Source organism: Suncus etruscus, chromosome 4, assembly GCF_024139225.1.
Source record: "Suncus etruscus isolate mSunEtr1 chromosome 4, mSunEtr1.pri.cur, whole genome shotgun sequence".
In the NCBI taxonomy this organism is placed as follows: Eukaryota; Metazoa; Chordata; class Mammalia; order Eulipotyphla; family Soricidae; genus Suncus; species Suncus etruscus.
The window spans coordinates 124,934,113-124,945,268 of record NC_064851.1 but is presented as its reverse complement, the minus strand read 5'-3'; positions in this window follow the sequence as shown (position 1 = coordinate 124,945,268).

The window sequence follows — 11,156 nt, the reverse complement described above, 5'->3', positions numbered from 1 at the left end:
CTTACTTCATCTCGTGTTCTCAGCTCTCCCATCAAAAATTAACTGCTCATATTTATGGCAATTTGTCCTTGGGTATTTGACTCTGTGATGTAAGAAAATTAGGGAATCACATTTTGAAGGATAAACAACTTGCCAGAGAAGGTCCTTAGAGAGGAGAAATATTCAATATGACTGGGAAACTTGGACAAGGCTTTGCAATAGGTAGGATAAATAAAGTGGAATCTTGGAAGATGAAAATCATTTCCATTAGCAGAAGAGGAAATCAGTGACTCCAGACCAGAACTAACGAAAGATCTTTCCTGGATATCTGCTGAAATGAAAATTTGGGATAATGTGAGGGATTATGGGGTGAGGGGAGGAGAAAGCTAGGAGTATAGAGACAGGATGGCTGTTTGGGGAGAAGGTAGAGAGACTCAGAATAGGCCATTATACTGAAGGGTGATGCTCATCTGAGAGTTAGATTATAGGACATTTGCCTTGAAATGAAGGATGGTGGTTCGAATCCCGGCAATCCATAAGGTCCCCCGAGTCTGCCAGAAGCAATTTCTGAGCTTAGAAACAAGAGTAATTCCTAAGTGCTGCCAGGTGTGACCCAAAAAACAAACAAACAAGAACAAAAAAAAAGAAAGAAGGAGGTTCTGGGGTTAGAGAAATAGTTCAGTGGGTAGGGTTTTTGCTTTACACGTGGTCAACCAGGTTTGATCCCCAGCATTCCATATGACCTCATGAATACTGCCAGGAGGGATCTCTGAACATAGAGCCAGGAGTAAGCCCTGAGAGATGCCAGATGTAGTCCCAAACAAAAACAAACATTTTTTTCTTTATTTAAGCACTGTGATTACAAACATGATTGTAGTTGGGTTTCAGTCATAAAAAGAGCGAACAAAAAAATTTTATAAGGATGTGGTAGACCATGATAAAACTGGGCTTATTCTGCATCAAACTTAATTTATTAAAGATTTTTAAATGGGATTGTGTTTTAGAGAGCATAATGCTGCAATATTTATGCAGGAATTGTGGTTGTGCTTGATCTGCTAGTACAGATATATTTGCTAGCATATGCACATAATGCCTCTGTAAAGATATGTTCTCAAAAATAGTCACAGTAATTGGTCCTTCAGAAGGAAAATTGTGGGAAACAGTGGTGAAAGGAACAAATTTTCTTTCAATTTCTTTTTCCTTTTTCCCCAGGAGGTTGTAATATACTCTCAAAATTCAGTCAAGTTAAAAAATGGAAGGAAGGAAGGAAGAAAGGAAGGAAGGAAGGAAGGAAGGAAGGAAGGAAGGAAGGAAGGAAGGAAGGAAGGAAGGAAGGAAGGAAGGAAGGAAGGAAGGAAGGAAGGAAGGAAGGAAGGAAGGAAGGAAGGAAGGAAGGAAGGAAGGAAGGAAGGAAGGAAGGAAATCTTGTTCTCAGGACTTCCTGAGTTGTTTTGAGAAATTTGAAATCCTAGGAGAAAAGAGGGTCAGATCCAAAATTGCAAATTCGTAAGAAGACTAATCTTGACTCTCAGAACAATTACCTGGAGACTGTGGGTACAATATCAGACTCTCAGTGAGAAAAATATCTAACAAAACCACAACATTTTTACATATAGAAAGCTGTAATTTAAGGTAGGAGAGTGACACAAGTGCAGGTGTGCCTAGCCTTAAGAAAATTTGGCTTACAAACCGGTAACGGTAGACTTTAAAAACGGACTATTAAGAAATCCTGAGTGGGGGCCAGGCGGTGGCGCTGGAGGTAAGGTGCCTGCCTTGCCTGCGCTAGCCTAGGACAGACCGCGGTTCGATCCCCCGGCGTCCCATATGGTCCCCCAAGAAGCCAGGAGCAACTTCTGAGTGCATAGCCAGGAGTAACCCCTGAGCATCACAGGGTGTGGCCCAAAAACCAAAAAAAAAGAAAAAGAAATTCTGAGTGAGGGGTTGGGGGTGTGATTCAATAATAAAGATGAGACCTGGGTTCAGCTCCCAGTATAGCATTTGTATTTTGGAATCAGGAATGTAATTCAACAGAAAATTACTTGCTCTGCATGTGAAAGACCCTTGGTTTGATCCCTTATATGGAAAATAGTAGTAATACTACTACTAATAATAATAATAACAATAATAATAATTTTTGGTCCACACCCGACAGCGCTCAGGGGTTTCTCCTGGCTCTATGCTCAGAAATAGCTCCTGGCAGGCTCGGAGAACCTTATGGGATACCGGGATTTTCTTCTTCATGCAAGGCAAATGCACTACCTCCATGCTATCTCTCCAGTCCCCGCAATAATAATAATAATAATAATAATAATAATAATAATAATAATAACATCTTGACTGAAAATACAAATTCTCTGGTTTCTCTAATACTGCCTAGTGCAACTTGATCAAATTTCTTCAACCATCTCAGAATCCAATTTCCCCTTAGATCCTTAAGGGCCTCTTCTGATCTCTCCTTAATTCCAACAATGCATGAATTTGTATCTTGAGATGTTTCTTAATTTATTAAATGTTGGTCTGTTTTTTCCATTATCCTAGTGCATGCTTCATGCTCAATTAATTACATAGCACTTTGGACCTTCAAATATTGAGGAGGTAGAGGCAGCTTGATTTGCTCTTCATATCTGACTTGTGCTGGTAATGATCATATGACCAAAGCTGGGAGGGCTAACCCTTTAAGAGACAACAAACACCTAATTCTTTGCATGAACTTATTGATATGAAAATCTTGCTTCTGATTTTGTGATTATATCTGCACTGTGGAAGTTTTTCAGAACCCTCTGTAAATGGACGCTTTCATGTATATGAGGCTCTGAAAGAACTTGAATATGTTTCTCAAGATGTTTCACATTTTATGAATTTCAGCAAATAGTAAACATTGAAAAAATTAGTTGTACTTTCCCCCATTTAACTGAAATTGTCATTTCTACATAATAAAAAAGATGAAAGTTGTGAGTGGCAAAATAAATAAATCCAATGTATTTTACTCATGATTAAATTAAACATGAAATACACTTAGCTTTTTGAGGGGGCCTTCCAAGAGATGCTCTGGAGGTAATCCCAGTAACTCCTCTAGCATTCTCAGTCAACTGGTCTGGTGGTTCAACGTAAAGGCCAGAGGAGGTGAGGGTGTTCAATTCTGCAGTTTCAGGAATATTTGGACCACATTGGCTGCATTCAGTAATATTTAGGAACCTTGTTGTGGAAATCAAACCTTGGTCAGGCACATGTTAGGCAAGTTCCCTGATTGTTGTACTATCTCATGGCCCAATAGACACAATAACTTTTTAATATGTTTTCCATTGTTATCTGACATCTTTCCAAGCCTTCTCCATCCGGCCCTTAAGCTCCTTTCTAATCACTAAAGCAAATCACATGATTTTGCATTTCTTGGGTTTTTTAACATCAGTGTTTCTCAACCTTTTTCTGACCATGGCCCCCTCCAACTGTGTTTCCTTCCTATGGCCACTACCAGCTAAACCTACTCTAGTCTTATGCTGTAGTCCTCATTAATAAATTTTTCACCCACAGCCCCCTAGATGAATAGAATTCCCTATTTACATAGGGAGTTATAGAGCCCCAGTTGGAAAACTTCTTTCTATCATTAGAGAGCACACACTCCATATCACTTTGTTTCTGGAGATAATCTTGATGAATCCCAGGATTCCTAACATTTTCTCAGTCTTTTTACCAACATACCTTCTTGGTGCTCATTTCTTAGCTGTGGATGGAAAGAGATGTTAACTCTGGTACCTGAGCATATTTTATTCATATTCATGGATGAGCCATGTTGATCGATGAAACTAAATAGAGAGATTAAGAGATCACATTCTGGGGGAGGGTTCCTTGAAAATTTCTTAATGTAAAAATCATGTTTTCAATACTCCCACCAAATGATGCTTATTGTCCACAAGATGTCCAGACAGAGAAAACAGCTTCCTGCTCTTCCTACTCTTATTTCTACATCACTGTATCATTTAAAAATCTGGCTCTGCTATGATTCTTTTTCAATACTAAACTAAATGTTTCTGCTTTTCTTCCAGATGAAATCTCAGACAGATCTCCTGGAAAAAACAACCTCATTTTTCAAGTAATAAAAATGTCCAGTTCATTCCAAAATTCGAATTTGTCTTTCAATTTAAAAACCTTTCTTCCTGCTGGATTGGGTCATGATACAAAGATGGTGAGTTGGTGAGGTGCATGGTCATGGCTAGCTTCCTCACTGCTTCTGCACTTCTTTCCCTTCCAGCTCCCCCAGAAGAAGAGAGGGATTGAAGAATAAAAGATAAAGGGAACAGCAGGGGAATTGCTCTTGCAACCTCGTGTCAGGGGCATTTTTTGCTAATACTTTGGAAGTCTTCCTTTGACACCTCATGTGGCATCCTGGAATCTCCAATCTGCTTGAGATCAAAACCTGGACTTCACACATGCAAGGTAGTGTTTCACAACTGAGCTACAGTCTGGGCTTTATTTAAAAAAACAAATAAACAACAACAACAATTAAAAGAATTCTAAGTCTCATCCAGCTACTCACTTTTCCCTCCTACCTTGTACTTCCCAGTATAATTTTATATGGTAGTACCTTCATCTGTCAAGCCCCACCCCTATTTCTGCTCCCTAGGATAAATACAAACTTGATCTTTTCCTTTAGGTCTTTGACTGAAAGTACTATAACCTACCTTTTATTTCCCTAGTTCTGGGCCACAGGGTAAAGTTTATTGAGTAGTTTCTGAAATCTCAAGTCATTAAGGAAAGGAAGAAGAGTCATTTTCAATTATTCTTCAAAAAAATCATCATCTGTGGTTGCAGTATCTAAATAAATACTCAATCTCATCTTTTATATAATTGAGGTGAAAGGATTAGAAAAACCTTCAAACACTTTTTTGCTATCCCTACAGAAATAATGGGGCATCCATATATATACACATATATGTGTGTATATATATGTGTATATATATGTATATATACATATATATATATATATATATATATATATATATATATATATATAGGATCATTGCCAGGGAAGGAACAGCAGACCCGAAATTCCCAGGGATACAACTAGATATGTGCTGTTAAACTCATCCCATCCTTTACCCAATTATCAGCACAGAAGTAATAGCACCCTATTAGAGTTACCACTTAGAAACTGTGACAAAGATGAGACAATATTGAAAAATAAAGTTTTATTGATGAGCTTTTAGTATTCTCATTATGTTGAGATTTTACTCATCTTGCTCAAATTTATTTCTCAAGAGTAGAGGAAGAAACCTCATATAAATGTTCTGAGCCTAATTTCTGGGGTCAGAGTGACAGCACAGCAGGCAGGGCATTTGCCTTGCGTGCAACTGACCTGGGTTCAATCCCTGGTAACCCATATGGTTCTTTGAGCTCTACTAGGAGTAATCCCTGAGCACTGCCAGTTGTGGTCCCAAACCAAAATAAATAGAGATTTTTAATGGGGGGTGGTATGTGCATTCTAAAGGCTTCCACATAGAGACCCTGTAAGGTGAGCAGGAGCTTGAGCTCCTCTGAAATAGGGAACTAAAATTCATACTCTGATGAAAAGAGCAGAAATGCTCTCTAAGAAAATCTATATTCTGGTTCAAGCACACATTCTGTTAGGTTGAGTACTAGAAAGAAGAAAGGGAATTTAGGCTATGAGATTATAGTCAGAGACACATGCAAAGTTGTCACTAGAACCTTCAAGGAAACCTGACAGAAGTAAATGGCAAGAGTGAGCTGGAGCTTGGGCAAGAATAAAAACAGAAGAATGTTTTGCATTCAATGGAAATAACTGCTCTAGGTGGTGGGCTCCTTCTTCACACTTAACATTTGAATGTGTTTGATCATCACAGTCACTAGGTACTATAATTGTCCTGACTTTACAGAAGAGATAAAGGTACAGAAAGTTCAAGCTATGTGTCCAAGATCTAACCCTGGTAAAGTTGGAATTTGAGCCCAGGTGACCAAGTATCTGAAACTCTGCCCTAACTGCAACCCACTTTCTTTCTGTTCACTTCATCCATTTGGAGTTTTCCAATAGCTGTGTGTTTTGAAGAATGAGGATGTTGTTTCACTCACTTTTGTAATCCAAGCATTTATCCTAGAGCCTTGTACTAGGCACACACTTTAAAGCTTGTTGAATCAAACTGGATAAGTGAGAGAGATAAAAGTAAACTCCTCCTGTGATCTACTTTTGTCAAAATCCCCAAACCAAAGACTGACAAAATGGGACCAAACCAAAGATTGTGTCCACATTGAAAAACTGAGGACCATACCACTTACCTTGTACATAGAGGAGACCAACTAAGGCTACCAGCCATCTATGACTACGAGGAGAAAACATGTAGGTTGAGAAGAAATTAGTGGGATCTCTCTTCTCCCACCTTCCCACTTGCCCCTCTTTTCACTATAGATAAATTTACAGGGGTCCTGGAAAACATCAGTTGAAAAAGAATTAATTTTATTAAGGAAGAACTGACACTTTATTCGCTGGCCAAGTAGTTGCTGAGCTACCCAAACTTTTTTGTGTTAATTAAAAAATTTTTTATAAAATGTTTGGGCCAGAGATGTGGTGCAAGTGGTAGGGCATCTACCTTGCATGTCCTCGGAAGGACAGTGGTTCAATCCCCCCCGGCATCCCATATGGCCTCCCAAGCCAGGAGCAATTTCTGAGCACATAGCCAGAAGTAACTCCTGAGCATCACTGGGTGTGGCCCAAAAACCAAAAACAACAACAAAGAATGTGCAGGAGAGACACAATCAGACTCCTGAAAGGACTTGAAAGGCAACCCTATGTTTCCTGGCCAGGAAATAAGGACCTGCCTTTTGGATGAACCAAGGGCAGAAAGAAGAGAGTGAAGAAGCAGGAATTCTTTCCTGCTGTGGAGTGATGGAGCCCAGTGACAAGCAGCAAAGAGGAAAATTCCAAAATTTCCTCAAGGTCATTTCAAGTGCAGGAGTTCCATCCCTGTGGATCAAGGATACTGTCTGAGTGGGTGGTGAAGATAGTGCTTAGAGGTATAAGGAGTGAACCTACACAGAAACCCATAAGAATTTTACACTGCATGGGTGTCAGCTAGGAGAAAGCCTTCACAGAGCTTACATCAAGAAGCAGCCACAGGCTCCTCAACTTCCTCTTTGGAAGTGGAACCTGGAAAGTAGGTGGAAGGAGCAGATCTGGCCTGAGGTGGGGCCTCTGTGGATGAAAGGGTGGTGGGCTCTTTGGGTTTGTACCAACTTTCTAATATTTGAGCTTGACCTGAGCTCCTCATATCTGTCAACATTACCCCTGGTGCTGACAGAATGGGTTTGGAGTGCTGTAAGGCCTAAGCACAGAGCCCTTCCCTGAAGCTGTTTCTGAGCTCCACCTGTTTAGTACCTGTCCCACAAGGAAGTGGCAGGAGGGAGAAATACTAACTGCCAACACTGCTCTTTCCAACCTCATACACTCTTGTTTTAAAAAATATATTTTAATATGTCTGAAATCCAATGCCTCATAAATCCAAGTGCACAATTATTTTTCTATTGGAATAGTTTTTGTAAAATGTATGCTCTATTAAAATATATGGCATTTTAGGAGTAAGAAAATTTTGCAGTGATTGAGCCTTTGAGAGATTTTATGTGATTTTAAGTGCTTTCTCTGTGTGATTGCAATGTCACCCTTTGATGTTCCTGCTCTAGGGTGTTCATTGTCTAGCTCAGGAAAGACAGATGTGATCAGGAGTTGGCTCAAGATCATAGTCACAAAGCTCCAGGAATAATACTGGTGAAGTGATGGGTATTAGAACATTGCAGGACCGAAACTCAGCCATCAACAACTTCTTAACTCTGTATCTGATGGTGATTTCATTAAAAAAATTTTTTTTAAAGAAATCTCCAGGAATTCCAATCCATGTTTTGGTTTTTGGTGGAAAAAAAGTATAGGGAAGCAGGACAACTTCAGGTTTATGGTCTGAAGGGAATAGTAGTAGTTAAAATCTGATCTGAAGTAAAGGGCTAGCTGCTGCAGGTTGTGGAAGAAAGCAAGTGAGTTGAGGAGGAATATACTAGACAAGAAAGAAAGAAAGAAAGAAAGAAAGAAAGAAAGAAAGAAAGAAAGAAAGAAAGAAAGAAAGAAAGAAAGAAAGAAAGAAAGAAAGAAAGAAAGAAAGAAAGAAAGAAAGAAAAGAAAGAAAGAAAGAAAGAAAGAAAGAAAGAAAAAAAAAGAAAAAAGAAAGAAAGAAAGAAAGAAAGAAAGAAAGAAAGAAAGAAAGAAAGAAAGAAAGAAAGAAAGAAAGAAAGAAAGAAAGAAAGAAAGAAAGAAAGAAAGAAAGAAAGAAAGAAAGAAGAGAGAGTACCCTTTCATCTGTCACCAGTTTGTTTTTACATCTTGGCTTTTGTAAGTAATACTGTTGACGGATGTGTGTGGATGTCTCTTCAAGATAGTGATTTTGTTTTCTTTGGACATAAACCCAGAAGTGCAATTATTGGATTATATGATGGTTTCATTATTTTTTGAGAATACTTCTACTTTTTGCCCTATAATTTATAATTGGCAATTAAAATGCACAATAATTCCCTTTACTCCATATTAGCATTTTTTATCTCTGTGAAATTATTAGTGGTAATTAAACACTGTGATACTCATTTCACATTATATGAAAATATAAGATCATTCTGTGGCATGGCTTGGACTAATGCAGTGCTTCTCAATTATTTTTTGTCATGCCCCCCTAGGAATAAAAAAAACATTTTAAGCCCCCCCCACTTGACTGTAAATAGTATCTTTATTTAAAAAAATACTTTAACCTGCAAAACAAAAATATAGAAAAAAATTTGAGCTGATTTCTTAATCAGAGGTGATGTCTGGATTAATGGCTACAATGAGCACGTTTTGCAATGCATAGCTTTTCGAAGCAGGGTTTGAAGCAGGACACAGCAACTCTCAGCTCCAGAGACATACAGAGACATAAAAATGGGGCTTAGCTTGTTATGACAGTGTTTGCTATGGTCAAATGTTCCCCCCTTTACGGAGCCTCATGTCCCCCTGGGGAGCTTGCCCCACTATTTGAGAAGCACTGGACTAATGGAATTTTGTATGATAACTTTATATCAATAAAAATAGAACTAACTGGACCGGTGAGGTGGCGCTAGAGGTAAGGTGTCTACCTTGCAAGCACTAGCCAAGGAAGGACCGCGGTTTGATCCCCCGGTGTCCCATATGGTCCCCCCAAGCCAGGGGCAATTTCTGAGCTCTTAGCCAGGAGTAACCCCTGAACATCAAATGGCTGTGGCCCAAAAAAAAAAAAAAATAGAACTAACCTATGCTGAAAAAGTACCTTGATACCTTTTAATATATACCTTGATAGAATTCACAGATGAAAAGAAAACAAAAGGGCCCGGAGAGATAGCACAGCGGTGTTTGCCTTGCAAGCAGCCGATCCAGGACCAAAGGTGGTTGGTTCGAATCCCGGTGTCCCATATGGTCCCCCGTGCCTGCCAGGAACTATTTCTGAGCAGATAGCCAGGAGTAACCCCTGAGCACCGCCAGGTGTGGCCCAAAAACAAAACAAAACAAACAAAAAAAAGAAAACAAAACAAAAGAGGAAATCAAGATGGTCATAAATTTATGGCCATATATGTCATCTAAAAGAGTTATAGTCAAGAGAACTAAATGCCATACTAAACAACTTATCCAAAGTTATATACCTAATGAATAACAGGATAACTTACTATAAAACTCCCTTCAATTTTAGCTGTTAATGAAATAAAAAATAAAAGAATAAAAGAAAAATGCCTAAAAATATTTAAATTGTTAGAAATATTAAGAAACCACCTAGGTCTAGATCAAAATACTATCTCACACAAAGTTACTCTTATGGTTAGGCCCAGGGATAGACAGAGTCTACTCAAGCCTAGACGTGGTTGAGAATCTAGGCGGCCAAGTGCCTGGAGTTTCTACACTGACTTAGCCTGTCTATCTCACCAAACTTCCTTTTCTATATGAGTTTTCTTTCCTTTTCTCATTTAATTGGGATTTCACAGTCTAGAAAGAACTGAGAGATGGGACCCCAATACCTTCGTCAAAAGTTTTTTTGATCCTCTTTCCTTTCTCCCATTGAAGTTATTGTGATGTCACACATATGTGGAGTTGCTGTGCTCACACATTATTTAGTTGGGGTGGTTGCTGAGGATCACCCAACAGGTTTCTTTGTTTGTAGGGGTTTCATTATTTTAATTTAGTCTATTGTAACATGCTCTCAAGGGTGGTACACATTTTTAGTTAAATCTTTCACCCACTCACTCATGGTAGTACATGCATTAGTGGAAGATGCAGCTGTGCTCACACAACTGCTTGCTGGTGGTTACACATCTGGCTACAGTGCTTGCACATCATTTTAGTTATGGTGCTTTCTGGGAGTTATGATGACTGGAGTGTGACAGCAGGAACACTTTAGCTCCAGGATCCCAAACATCAGAGAACAGGACATTCAAAGAATAGGACAACTAGGATCACCCTTGGTTACAAGGTTTTGTAATGGAGCCAGGAATTGAAGTCAGATTTCATACTTTCAAGACAGGTGTTTGGTCACTGAGTCATCTCTTGGCCCAGCATCTTCCAAATTTCATAAAAAGTCATTTTTAAGAATCAATAGAATGTTTGTAAAACTTTAGAACTGAATAATAAACAGAAGAATTGGGAGTTCTAAGGAAGAAAATGGATTTGTTGGCCAGTAAGAGGAAAACATGCACTATGAACCTCATTACTTTTTAATATTGTTAGTATTCTAGCATTCAAGGAGTCAAGTATATTATAAATTTAAAATCAGGTCGAAGTATATTAATTGAATGAAATATGGTTTTGTCAATTATACGTTATTAAAAAACCTATACCCAAACAAAATAAACTTCTATTAATAAATCATTGTCAAAATAGAAGTATTTATTTATTTATGCATTCTATTGCAATTAAAATCCTTATTAATAATTTGAAGTAATAGAAAAAGTTGGAAATAGGCAATAGAAATAGGTAATAAAAATATCATTTGGAATCATCTCACAATTCTGATAAAACCATGCCTATTTAATATGTAAGTAATAAATTTGATCTTTATTTATGACTAGCAAAATTGTAAACTTTTGTTTACAAAGAATGAGAGCAGATTATTCCAATTCACAGTCTAAGTTTACTT